A 14,627-nucleotide genomic window follows, 5' to 3' on the forward strand; every position below is an offset into this window, starting at 1 on the left:
TCCTGAACCGCCGCCGCCGCCACTGCTACCTGGCCGGCTTCTGTCCGCCGACTCCCCATCAGCGCTCACAGCCGGCCGGAAGGCGCGTCGCGAGGGTCCCGTCGGCCTCTCCAGAGGGGTCTCCGCCCCTGGGCCCACTGGTCTCACTGTGTGTTCCCCGCGAAACCCCGCTCACCTCTTTCCCCCCCGTTTCTCGTGATGGGAGAAACAGACCACACGTTAATCGCACAAGCGGAAGACAACCTTTCATTCAGCAAACACTCGACAGAGCCGGGAAGGGTACTGGGATGCCCGAAATGAGTCAGACGCGGGCCCCTGTGCCTCAGTTTCTCTCTATGAAAGTAGGACTCATGACAGTGCCTACCTCACAGAGTCACAGTGAAGAGTAAATGAGTTCATGCATTTAGCACAAAGCCCTGCACACAGCAGGTGCTCAATAAACGAGTCCTGGTGTCGTCTATCCCTCGAAGGGACAGGTGGCATCATGTATACTTTCTCTTAGGGTGCTGGCTGAGGCTAAAGGCACACATGGGCCACAGAGCTGGCACTGTGGTTATGGGACTCCCGCAAATCTCATGACCTCTGCATCACCTTCCCGGCTGAAAGGCAGTAAAACGCATCAAATGCAACACGCAGGGTTTGGCACTAGTTTTTAAAAATTATTATTACTATTACTACTTTTACTATTACTAATCACTATTGCCATGACTTTTAACTAATATTTATTAAGCAGTGTTGCCCAGCGCTGTTTCAAGTACTTTATGTGTATCAACCCTCGAACAACCATGAGATGAGTATTATTATTATCATTATTATTATCATCATCATCATGACCTTCCACATTTACAGAGGTGGAAATGAAAACACAGAGAGGTGAATTTCTCTCCGGTACCTCAGAGAGTAAGTGACGGAGCTGGAACTTGAACCCAGGCCGTCTGACTCCCAAACTCTCCATCTTAACCACCACGCTCTGTTATTACTATTTTTACATGCCCTGCCTACCTCACTAGGTTGGACAAAGATCAAACAGGACATAGTGAAGTCCAAGATCACATGGATATTGTTGAAAAAACACAAAATCAGTATTTCAGGCGAAATTCCAATGTAATCCAAAATTTGCTTTGAAAAGTCTTACATATCATCCTTAAAGTAAGCAGGGTTCTGAGCATTACTGTGTTACTTCTCTCAGTCAGGTTTTCCTCCATCACCAAAACAGAATGCTGGTCCTTCAGTTAAACCCCCTGAAAAACACCTGGTTGTGGGGGGCAGGGGGAGTTTGCTGGGTGACATTTTGGCCAAGCTGGCCTGGTTTAATTCCCACTCGGGTAAATGGGTGGGTGATGTGGTTCCCCAATCCTGTGTGTGGATGTGCTTAATCCTCCCAAACACCCCAGGAGGTAGGGACCATTGTTAACATTCTCATCTTACAGATGGGGAAACTGAGGCACGAGTTTCAAGCACTCGTCTGACATCACCCAAATGGATTTGACCCAAAATGCCTCCGTCTCAGGGGCCATGTGCCATGCTGTCTCTCCAAGGACCCCAAGGTGAAGGGTAAGCATGACTCCCCTCCCCTCCGTCCACGCCCCCAGCCAGCTTCCTCCACGGCCCAGCTGCCTGCAAAGAGCCCGTTGGTCTCTGGGAAGAAACTGTCTTGTTGAATCCTCTCTGAAAGCTAATTCGGCCATTTACTCTCAATTTGTAGCGGATGCTGTCGTCTCTCAGATTTCAAAGAAGATGAATGCACGGGTCAAATTGAATTTAAAAATTTAATTGAATAAGACAGAACCAGACAGCTTGATGGATGACTCTGATCCGATAAAGGGAGAGTAGAAATGCGTGCTCCTAAGGCCGGGGTGTGATGGGGAGCTGTCTGGACCTCGTCTAGCCTCTTCTCATCTGCAGGAAAACGAGTTATGCCAATTATGGGTGAGATTGCCCTGGGGTGGTGTAGGGAAGACTGCTCCGAGGCATTTACCAGATTGCCATGTCCCTGAACAGGGACAGCCGGCCCACCTCCCTGCCCATCCCTGCCTCCAGACCAAGCCATCTCTGAGCCTCGAAAGTCAGGGACCTTGTCTCAGACCTCACAAGACCCCTGTGTCCTGCCCACAACAGGAACCCCACAAAAGAGGTATTGAGAGCGAGAGAAAGAGAAGTACATCCAACCAGTGGCCCACAGCGCGATCCGGCCCCCAGACTTGTTCAGCGTACACGATGCTTTGTTTGTTTTCTAGTTAGGAGATTTCCCATTTTAAAATCCATATTTGCAGCTTCTCTTTAAACACCGCTACTCAAAGTGAGGCCCACAGACCAGTGGCGGCAGCACCAACTGGGACCTTGTCAGAAAGGCAGACTCTCAGGTCCCACCCCAGATGTTCCAGACCAGAATTCACACTTGAACATTAAAGTTTGAGAAGGACTTGCTTTCAAACAGTGGTTCTCGCCCACTGTCTGCACATCAGAATCACCTGGGGAGCCTTTTAAAGCTTCAGAGCCTCAGGCCACGCTCCATCCCTCTGACTCAGAGTCTCTGGGGGTGGAACTCAGGCATCAGCAGTTTTTAACACTCTAAGGTGATTCCAGTGGGTGGCCAAGGTCAAGGACCCATAGATTAAAATCAGAATCTCTGGCAACACTGGGTTTCCTGTTCCCACTTGGCAAAAAGTGGCTGGGGCTCAGGAGCTGTCCTCATGGGTTTTCATAATGTGCCCAGTGCCACGTGCCTATGATCCCCACCTTATTCATATGCCGGTGGTCCCTGAAGCTCTTCTCCTCCTGGGACCCCCTCCCTACATTCTCCATCTCCCCCTCTTTTAGGAGGCCCATTATCAAGAAGCAACCAAGCAGTATCTAACAAAGTAAATATGTAAATTTGCACCCAACATTTGACCCAGCCATTCCACTCCAAGGTTTACATCCAATAGAAATGAACACACAGGCCCACAAAAAGACTGGTACAAAAGCATCCATCGCAGCTTTATGCATAATAGCCCAAACTGGAAACCACCCAAATGACCATCAACAGAAGGAAGGATAAACAAATTGCGGTACATCCATTCAATGGACTACATCTCAGCACGAAAAGGGAACAAAACGTTGATCCATGCAAAACGTAGATGAATCTCAAAACCCCTTAGTGAGGGAAAGAAGCCAGACACAAAAGCATAGATGCTGTAGGATTTCATCTGTATGAAATCTTTTTTAAATGCGAGACAAAGAGACAGTGATAGAAATCAGAATCGTGGGTGCCTCTGAGGTGGAGGGAGGGTTGACTGGACAAGGATCTGAAATGTTTGATGGTGAAAACAATATAATGAGTTGAGGTGGAATTATTTTTCCCCTAAGTAGTGAACAGGTAATATAGGCATGTGTGGTAGCCAGAATGAGGGGCCCCCAAAGCTGTTCACATCCTAGTCCTCAGAATCCATGACTATGTTGTGTTTCTTGGTGAGGAGGATTCAGTTGCAGATGGAGTTAAGGTTGCTAATCCACTGACCTGGAAATGGGGAGGTCATCCCCGATTGTCTGGGTGGGCCCACTGTAATCACAACGGTGCTTAACCATGAAAGATGGAGGCGGGAAAGTGAGTGTCAGAGGGAGATGATGTGAGAGACAGTCGACTGGGCGTTGCTGGTCTGAAGACAGAAGGGGCCATGAGCCTAGGAATGCGGGTGCCCTCTGGAAGCCCGAAAAAGGCCAGGAAGTGAATTCTCTTCTGGAGCCTGCAGAAGGAACGCAGCCCTGCGACCCCTTGATTTTAGCTCAGTGACACCCATTTCAGACTCCTGACGGCTAGAACCGTAAGATAATAAATCTGTGTTGTTTTACGCCTTAAGATTGTGGTCATTTGTTACAGCCACCGTAGGAAACGAATGTAAGTGATCGATTTGGAGGCTGAAATGAACACAACAAGAAACCTCTGCTCCCAGCAGGATGAAAGAACTTCAAATGTTCCAGCCCGGGAAACATTCTAAATCCTCATCTGCCTTTGCATATTTCCATATGTAAATTTCCTTTACATATATTATATATCAGTTAGAAAGTTAAAAAGCCACGATGCATGTCATGACCACACCTTTTCAGACAATTCTCCCTAAACAGAGCCAACTGAGCAGGCTGGAAGGGGACGGGGGGCTGCTTATAGCACAGGAGTGGCCAAGCTGGACCAGCAGGCAGTAGGGTCTTGGGACAGAAGCCAGCCCCGTTAAGAAGCCTCTATCCTTTTCCCCTCTGCTCCCTAGCTGCCTTTCAGTCTTGCTTTCATACCACTTCCTCGAACATCTTTCCACAGGCATGTCACCACTATTACGTAGGATGACCATACAACTCCATGAGCCCATAACATCTTTGCACCTGTTTTCCCAGTGTAATGATTAACAGTGTGTCCCCGTTTGGAACATAAATCAGATAGTGACCCACCTCAAACAAATTGTTGAAAGGTGGCACTTGGGAAGAACACACCCAGGGGAAGAAACCACGGCCCCAACTACACTCCAGCACAAGGTTTCTGAGTTACAGCGACACAGAGAGGAACAAGAAACCTCCCTCACTGTTCGGATCTGACGGGGATCACACCCTCTGCCCACTGACCACACCAGCCTCGTCAGCACAAGGATGAGCTCAGACCAGCCGGGCATGCGGATCTATAAAACCTCACTCATGTCCTGCCCCTGGCTCAAACCAAACTCCCCACTCCATCCTCCCTGGGCAAAACCCGCGTGCTTAAAAGCATCACGTGGGACCCATTCAAGGTAATTAACAACGTGTTGGATGTCATAAACCAGCCCCACTCCCCGGATCTTTCCCCAACCTTCGGACTTCGGCAGACAAATTTGGTTTCCACTTATCTTTGGGCTGAACTTCTTTTCTCAAGCTGGCTCAATGACATCCTGCCTGCCCAGGATCAGAAAATGAAGTGTATTTTGTGTTCAGTGACGCTAGAGGCACTGTGAAAGTCACCTTGCAGGAGTGGTGTGCTGAACTCAGCCCCAGGCTGCCCCATGAGGGCTGGTTCCCAGTGGTATGAGGGTGATTAGACTCTGGTTTGTGGCTCAGCCACCTCCTGAGGCTACAGATACACAGCAGTGTCCCATTTGGCTCAGCTGACAGCCAGCATCAACAACCAGACACATGGGTAGATGAGTCTTCAGATGATTCCAGTGCCCAGCCTACAAGTCTTCCAGCTGAGGACACAGATGTCATAGAACAGGGACAATCCATCCCCTTGTGCCCTGTCTGAAGTCCTGGCCTACAGAAACTGTAAACAATAATAAAATATTCTTCTTGTTCAAGCAGTGTGTTCTGGAGCAATTTGTTACACAGCAATTGATAACTAACACAGAAAGGACCTGCAGGGGAGGAAGAAACCTTTCTCTACCCTTCTAGGTTCTTCTAGCTAATCTAAGAATTAAATTGACATGAGACAGAATCACAAGAGAAAATTGAACAGAGTTTAGTAACATGGATACATGGGAGAAACCCAGGAAAACTGAGTAACTCACCAAAATGGCCGAAGCCGCCACCTTAAATACTATCTTCAGCTGAAAACAAAAGAGGATGTTAGGGGTGGTGGTTTGGGACTTCACAGAGGAGGAAGGCGGTTCACATGGAGATGGAAGAGCAAATGTTCAGTAAACAAATGTTTGTCATGCCTTGCAGAGATAAGACGTGGAGAGGACTTTGATCAAATGGGTCTTGCTAGGTTCCTCTCTGTCTACCACACCTAGTTCATATTATACCATAGTTCTCTATGGTGATAGCTGCTTCCTGGAACAGACCTTCTATCTTAAATTCTTTTAGGCAGTTAGGGGGAGGTCCAAGTTTCTCCCTGAGTTTTTTATTCTTATAAATAAGCAGCCCAAAATAATCAAGCCAAAGAGACACACTTTGGGGTGGCAAAGTTTGCTCCCCTACAAACCTAAATGATGCCATCTCATGCAGCATCTGGATATAAAATCTCACGTAAGGACTGGGATTGGTAGTGTTTGAGGTCTGTAACCACCTCTGGTTGAGTCCCTGAATCCAGGAGGAAGCTACACTGTCACTGGCCCAGTTAGTGGCCAGAGCGGGACACCATGATGGACAACTCTACTCACAAGGGAAAGAGGCGGAGAGGGGTCCTCCCAAGAAAACAATGCCGGCAGACAGAAATAATGCCAAATCCAGTGACCCCAGGGCTCAGCCGTCTCCCACTCCTGCCTTTCCTGCTCTTGTTAGCTGTAGTGTTGCCTTCTGCTGATGTCAGAACTGTTACCCCTTTATCAGTAGAGATATCGCCACTGATAGTCCCATGAATCACTGTGCCGGGACTGTTGATGTCAATGCCATCACCAAGGTCAGCTTCATTGCCATTGAAGCTGGAGCTCTTAACCCACTGATGCCTTGAGCTACATCCTTATCTTTTTGTGGCCATTTTATTTTATTCCTGGCCTCTCGAATTAAGTATTATTCTGGATGGGGTGCATGGCAGACCCTGGGCTGTACCACCAACCACTCAACTTCTGTTCCAGTTACTGTGCCGGAAGCCAGCACATGCTGCTTAGTGTTCCTTTTACTTAGAAAAGCGGTTCTGAATCTTGGATGCACATTAGAATTACCTGTGGAGCTTTTAAAAACAATACAGATGCCCAGGCCCCACTCCAAGACAATTATATTAGATTCCCAAGGGGTGCGCCTGAGAATTTGTAATTTTTAAAGCTCCTACCGAAGACAACAGAGTTACAGCCAGAGTTGAGACCACTGGTTTAGAGTAAGGTCTGCTCCTGAATCTACTACACTCCCCAGAGGCCAGCGAGGCCACGCTCACGGCCACCACAGCTCCCTGTCGTCACCAGCAGCAAGTTCTGTTGGTCCTACCTCCTAAAGGTCTCTGGTGTCTGTCTATTTCAGTCCAGCTTCACCACCACAACCCGTGACCCCTTGCCCGGACCACTTCGAACACCTCCTAACTAGCTCTCTCTCCCTCTTCTCTCCCTCACCCTACCCCGCCCCCACTTCCATTTCTGCCTCCTTGCAATGCTTTTCCACACAGCGGCCAGAGCGATCCTTTTGAAACAAATCAGACAACGCATGTCCTTGCTTGAAACCCATCAATGACTTCCAACTAGACTCAAAATCCAGACTCCTTACCAAGACCTTCAAGGCTCGACATGGCCTCATCCCTGCCCCCCTCTCCAGCCTCACCTCCTCACATTCCCCTTGAGCACCAGCCTCCAGTCGCCTCAGACCAGCCCTATCCAAAGGAACTTTCTGTGATGATGGAAATGTTCTGTATCTGCACGTCCAACGTGGGACCCCGTGGCCACACATGGCTATTGAGCACTTCAAATGTGGTTCGTGTGAGTGAGGAAGCACATGTTTTATTTCATGTAATTTTCATTCATTCAAACCTAAATAGCCACATGTGGCCATTAGCTGCCATGTTGGATGGCACAGAACCTGCATTTCATGCATGGCGAGTTCTTTATCTCTTTGGGGTTTTAGAACAACAATTCTCTTGCTTGGAAATGAACACGAGAGAGAAGTGGTTCCCCAAAGGAAAACCAGCAGGAGATATTTCCAGACTAGGGGATGGTGGAGAGGTCAAAGCAACGGGTGTCCACCTCAATGAGGGAGAAATCGGGGATGACTCTGAGAGCAAATGATGGGGAATGGTGAGGCGACAGCCCAAAATGCAGAGTTCAAGTTAGAGCCGTGCCCCAGTGTGAATGTCCTGCAGCGTAAAACGGGAAAGCACATTGCAGAGAAATACAGACAGTCTGAGTCCATTGACATAAATTCAGAAATCCACACAATTAAACAATATATTGTGTACAGCTACAAATAGGGTAGGCAGAACCAAAGAAAAGCAAAAGAATGATAAACACAAGATTCACAATAGTGGTGACTTCTGAGGGAAGAGCGAAGCAGACAGGATCAAGAGGAATAGTGCCGTCCATCCTGGGCACAGGTGATATAGGGGCACAGGTGATATAGGGTTTGTTGCTGTAGAGAATTTTGAAACAACAAAACAAGTTAAAAATCAGTCTGCTTTTTACTTTCACCAAGTGCCAGCAATTCTAAACAATGTCAGTGATAAAATACTTCTCCCCCCAAAAAAGCTTTTGTTAAGTTCTAAAAATTGCTGCAATTACTAGATATATACATGCACATATATGCATATATGTAAACTTCAAATTTTCCCATTTTCTTGTTCGTCCTTCATGCCAGTTTTTTTTTTTTTTTTGTCTCTCAGCTCCAAATCCATTCTTCTCTGACCTGCTTTGAGATACCGGAGCTGGACCCTGCAAACCTCTCCCCCGCCAGCCGGTATAACGTTAGGTTGTCGGTAGAGGGCGCTGGGGAGACAACGCAAAAGGAAGGGGCTTCTCCTGGCTCCAGTGCTTTTTTACTGGCTCCTCCGGCGTGGCAGCCAGCAGGTGGCTTCCCAGGGAGTTTCACGAGCACCCTAATGAGAGGCTTCCTAGTGAGTTTGACCGACATCCCAACGGAATGTGTCCTGTTCGCCAGCCCGGGCGTGCGCTGCTTCAGCGAACTTTGCCACTATGCGGTGAACCGCAGCTCCGCCTCTCCCGCAAGGTTAAATCTCGGCCCTGAGGAGGCAGCGTCTTCCAGTGTGTTCCTTCCTCGGTGTGGTAGGAGGAATTCTAAGATGCCCCAAGGACGCCCCCTGGTGTACACGCCCTGTATAATCCCCAGCGCTGAGAGTACCATGACTTCTAAGGCGCCTGCGTTATGTTTTATGGCAAAGTTGACTGTAAGAAAGGTGGGTGAGCCTGACCCAATCACACGAGTCCTTTCAGTCTGAGTCTGGAGGTCAGAGACAGGAAATGGTAAAGATTCAAAGCGCAGAAGGATTTGACATGCCACTACTGGCCTGAAGATGGGGGGACCACATCAAGGAGTGTGGTCGGCAGCCAGGAGCTGAGGGTGGCCCCCAGCTGACAGCCAGCAGGAAATGAAGACCTCAGTCCTACAACCGCGAGGAACTGAGCTCTGCCAAGAACAAGAATGAGCTCGGAAGCAGAGGCCTCCCCAGAGCCTCTGCACCTGACTCAGTCTGGCCGACACCTTGATTTCAGCCTTGTCATACTCTGAGCAAAGCACTGCCAACCTACAGAACTGTGAGCTAACAAATAGGCGGGGGGTTAACGTTCTTTACCGTGGCCAAATACACTTATAAAATGTACCGCTTTCACCATTTTCAAGTGTACAGTTCAGTAGCATCAAGCACATTCACATTGTTACATACCATCACTCCCATCCATCTCCAGAACTCTTCCTCATTGAAACTGAAACTTTGTACCCACTAAACAATAAACCCCCATGCCTCCTCCCGCCAGCTGCTGGCAACCAATATTCTACTTTCTGCCTCTGTGCATCTCACTATTCTAGGGACCTCATATAAGCGGGATCATACAGTGTTTATCCTTCTGTGACTGGCTTATTTCGCTTAGCGTGTTTTCAGGGTTGATCCATGTGGTATCATGTGTCAGAACTTCCATCCTGTGTAAGGCTGAAGAATATTCCATTGCGTAGATAGACCACATTTTGTTTCGCCATTTGTTCATGGCTATTTGGGTTGCTTCCACCATTGGGCCACCAAGAACAAGGCTGCTATGAACATAGGTGTACAAATATCTCTTCAGGTCCCTATTTTCAGTTCTTTGGGGTATATACCCAGAAGTAGAATTGCTGGATCATGTGGTAATTCTGTTTAATCTTTTGAGGGACCACTGGACTTTTCCATAGCGGTTAAATAGGTGTTGGTTTAAACTGCTAAATTTGTGCTGATCTGTTTGTACTCAGCGATAGAGAACCAACACCTGAGTACCTCTCTCAGCCCTGGAGGGCTTCCTGCATCAGCTATTCCCACACTGTTTATAATTTTACTTACCTTTCTCTGTAACTAGTCCCTTCTACTAGTTAATAATTCCTTATAAAATTTTCTCTGTTCAAATTACCGGTGTGGTTCGTGTCTCCGAGTGGTCCCTGACGGAGAGAACCTTTAATAAACATTGTGTTCTGCACGGAAGTTAATTCGGAGAACGAGTTACACAGCCAGCCCCTGACGGACGCAGCAGATTCAGTGACATCCGCTCATTTTCAGTTGTAAGCTATTACAGTTTGAATTTGTTTGGGTCTGTTGGGGGCACAATTCACATCTTTAACCTCTGTGATATTACATATTCCTGTGTTTAAACATTGGAAATAAACAATGATAGCACAGCCATGGAAAGAAAAAGAAAGAGTTTCATCACTTCTGTCCTTCTATTTGACCACTTGAAGTTTTCTCTGTGTGTTTAAAACTTAAAACAGTGAAAAGCTATGAGCTATAAGGTGTAAATTATTTGGGTAATTCCAACTTTTGATTCATATATTAAATATTTTATTGAACTTGAATAATATGTTTAAAATTGAAATTCATATTTCTTTTAAAATTGTTTCTTTTCAATCTAAGTATGAATCAAGAAAATAATGGTTATTACTGACCATTAAATGATTCTTATTGAAAAGAGTTTTGTTGTATAAAGGAGAGAGGTATTAAAAAATCATCTATACTTCAATTTAAAAAAAAAAACACTAAGCTAATGAAAAAGCTAAAAAAAAAAAAAAAAAAACATAAAAAAATAATCTACCCTGGGTGTAAAATATTGGGTCTACCCCTGGGGAGTCCACCCAGTAATGATAACATTAGATTTGTACTCATTGTATTGTTATAAATATTACTTTGTCTGTATTCAATATATTAAAGCAATTTAAAATCAAACTGCACAAAGTGATACAGTATAGGTCTAATTCCACCTTGTAAACTCCCTTCTCTAATTGTGTCCTCCCTAACTTAATTTCCTTCAAACTTCCTGTGCAGACTCTGTTTCAAGCTTTGCTCTCAAGACAAAACAGCAATACTGGGATTTTAGGTTTCCTAAACCTTCTTCTTCTTGGCTGCTGCTTCTAAAATAAAATTATGGAATCACTGACTCTCCAAAAGAGAAAGAGATGGGGAGAATAGAGGAAGCTTTTCCTTCATACAGTTTCTGGTCTCTTTGACCTGTGGGCTTGCCCCTCCCAGATCCCTGTGCCTCTCTGAAGACCCAGCTCACGAACCCCAGAGCAGGCACATGGGGTACTGATTCCCAAAGCAAGTGCCCATGTATTGGCCGGCTACCATGGCAACGAGAGCTGAGCCATGTTAGCCCCTGAGCTGCTCCATCTGCAAGCCCCAGGGGACCCCACAGCTGGGAGGGTTATTGATTCTCTCCTTGCACAATTCTCCTCCTCCATGCCACTGCTGTATGTCTGCTCCACAGCAATACTGAGCAGAAAAGGGCCCCTGGATCATCAGTGCCCCCAGTTCAGAACTAAGGGAGCACATCCAAGTCAGCGAGGGTGCCCTTTAGAAGTATCCTGACCTGCTGCACGAGAACCCCCAGGCTGGGGGCTCCGTCCTTGTATTTCAAAGACATCTCACCGAGGGATCCTCAGGTATGACCCCAGTTAAGAAGCACTGCTGTATATAGACAGCCTGATCAGAGCTCACAGACGAAAATACCAACAGATTTCAGACACAAGGTGCTCAGCCTCACCCAGAGGCAGGGACCCCACAACGTGATGCTATTTTTCACCTGTCAGACTGACAAAGATCAAAAGTTTGATCATCACGAAGGGCTAATCCCCCTAGTTCATAAAGTGTTTCTACAAATGGATAATGAAAAGACCAAGAATGCAATCCAATAGAAAATGGGCAGAGGAGATGAACAGAGAGTTGACAGAAAGGGAAATACAAATGATTCTTAAACAGAGGAAAAGCCGATCACTTCATTCATAATAAGAGAATCTGATAAAAACAGCCCATCTAAAAGTTTGGTAATACACTGATAAGGTGATGGGGAACAGGCTGGTGAGAGGGAAAACTGGAACAGCCCCATGCAGGCAGCTTCTGTGAAAGTTACAAGCGTTTTTAATATTTAAGCCATCAATTCCACCCCTAGGAATCTAACCAACTGATATATTTGCACATGTGTGAAAAGACTGAAGTACAGATATTCATCATCTGTAGCAGCAAAAGATCAGAAATATTCCATTTCCCAACAGGAGACCAGTTAAATCAATTATACTACAGCCATACAGTCGAATAGCCCACTAGACAGTCCTTTAAATAAAACAGGGGGTCAGATCAATGAAACAATCCCAAGGCATTGTGTTAGATGAAAAAAAAAGTCAGAAGGTTTAAAACGGTGTGTGAGTAACGACAAAATTATTTTCAGTAATGATCATTTTATAATCACTAATAATCATTATTTTCTTGACCCATACTTCAGATTTAAAATGAATACTATTTTAAAGGAAGACATTTCTATTTTAAAGATATTCAAATTCAGTACATACATATATAGCATATGTATACTTGCATTATACAGATAACTCTGGGAAGATACACACACACAAAAACTGGTTACAGGGCAGAGGATCTGAATGGACATTTTTCCAAAGAAGACATCAGATAGATAGCCAACAGGTACAGGAAAAGATACCCAATATCACTAATTATCAGGGAAATGCAAATCAAAATACAATGAGATGTCACCCCAGACTTGTCAGAATGGCTATTAGCAAAAAGACAAGAGATAAATGTTGGTGAGGATGTGGAGGGAAAGGAACCCTTGCGCACTGTTGGTGGGAATGTAAATTGGGACAGTCACTATGGAAAACGGTATGGAGGGTAGTCAAAAAATTAAAAATAGAAATACCATATGATCCAGCAACTCCACTTCCGGGCATTTATGCAAGGAAAATAAAAACACTAACTGGAAAAGATCTGTGCACACACCTATGTTCATTGCAGCATTATTTACAAGAGCCCCGACATGGAAACAACTTAAGTGCTCATCAATGGATGAACGGATAAAGAAAATGGGATATACACACACGCGCGCAAGGAAGTGTTCTTCAGCCATAAAAAAAATAAGGAAATCCTGCCATTTGTGACAACGTGGATGGACTTTGAGGGCATTATGCTAAGTGAAACAAGTCAGACAGAGAGAGACAATTGTCCTATGATCTCACTTGTATGTGGAATCTAAAAAAAAAATAAATAAAACATAAAACCGAGCCCATAGGAACAGAGAACAGATTGGTGGCTGTGAGAGGCAGGGTGTGGGGGGTGAGCAAAATGGGTGAAGGAGGTCAAAAAGTACAAACTTCCAGTTATAAAATAATTAAGTCCTGGGGGGTGTAACATACAACATGGTCACTATTGTGAGTAATACTATTGCATATTTGAAAGTTGCTAAGAGAGTAAACCTTAAAAGTTCTCATCATAAGAAAAAACATTTTGTAACTATGTATGGTGACAGATGTTAACTAGACTTATTGTGGTGATCATTTCACAATATATACAAGTATCAAATTATTATGGTGTACACCTGAAACTAATGTTATATGTCAATTATACCTCAAAAAGATAAAAATAAAACAAGTATAACCGGAACAAAATACATGTACTTAGAGGCAAGATAACAAACTTCAGATTCTACAGGAATGGGCTGTGACAAAGGTAGAAAAAGATGTTTTCGAGAAAGGATGCAATAGAATGGAGATGCTGGGGATCGAACCCAGGACCTCATGCATGCTAAGCATGCGCTCTACCACTGAGCTACATCCCCAACCTGCACAATGCTGGTTTCCCAAATTGCTTTCATCAAATAAAAAAGAAATTTATTCTCAGGGAAAAAAAAAAAGTGGTTATAATAGTAGCTCATTTGAGGGGGGAGGGGCAGGGAGGTGCAGAGGATGCAGAGGATGCAGATGCGTAGGGAAGATTCTGGGAGTTAGGAGTGAAAGGAAAATTACTTTCATCCCTATGCCTTTTGTACTATTTCAGTCTTTTTTTTTTTTTTCTTTTTTTTTGGGGAAGATTAGACCTCAGCTAACATCTGCCACCAATCCTCCTCTTTTTGCTGAGGAACACTGGCCCTGAGCTAACATCCGTGCCCATCTTCCTCTACTTTATACGTGGGACGCCTACCACAGCATGGCGTACCAAGAGGTGCCATGTCCGCACCGGAATCCAAACCGGCAAACCCCAGGCCACCAAAGCGGAACATGCGCACTTAACCACTGTGCCACCGGGCCGGCCCTATTTCATTCTTCTATCATGCAAGTATTACCTACTTAAGGCAAATAAAGATGTAAAATAAAATAAAATAAAAGAGAAAATAAATTTCAAACAAAACCACTTTTCTGCTACACACCCTCTCTTTACAGATGGAAAACTGAGGCCCAAATAGAGAAGGGCCTCCTCTGTCCACAACTTCTCCAGCTCCCCAAAGAGTGGGGCCACCCCCCTCTGAGTCCCAGAATCCTTTGTTCTTCTCTGGGTTAGAGCACTAGCCACACCTTGTCACCATCATTTCCGAGGCTCGTCCATCTCTGTGCCCTCAGTACCCAGCTCAGGGCATCCATCATTTCTGCTCATCTATTCATCCTGCGGCCAATATTTGTTTAGGATGCCCATGGTCCAGACATTATGCTAAGTGCCAGGAATACACTGATAAATCTTATGGTCAAGGTCCCTCCTGACCTTGTAGAGAGGGCTGCCAGGTACAGTCACACAGGCTATACAC

At 45.5% G+C, this 14,627-nt stretch overlaps 1 non-coding gene across 1 annotated transcript; it reads right to left on the reverse strand.

Annotated features, from left to right (window-relative positions):
- Window positions 1–13,595: 13,595 nt before the first annotated feature.
- TRNAA-AGC (transfer RNA alanine (anticodon AGC)) lies at window positions 13,596–13,667 on the reverse strand. Its single transcript has one exon. It is a non-coding gene; the product is annotated as a tRNA-Ala (tRNA).
- Between the last annotated feature and the right edge of the window lie 960 nt (window positions 13,668–14,627).

This window comes from Equus asinus, chromosome 14 (genome assembly GCF_041296235.1).
Source record: "Equus asinus isolate D_3611 breed Donkey chromosome 14, EquAss-T2T_v2, whole genome shotgun sequence".
In the NCBI taxonomy this organism is placed as follows: domain Eukaryota; kingdom Metazoa; phylum Chordata; class Mammalia; order Perissodactyla; family Equidae; genus Equus; species Equus asinus.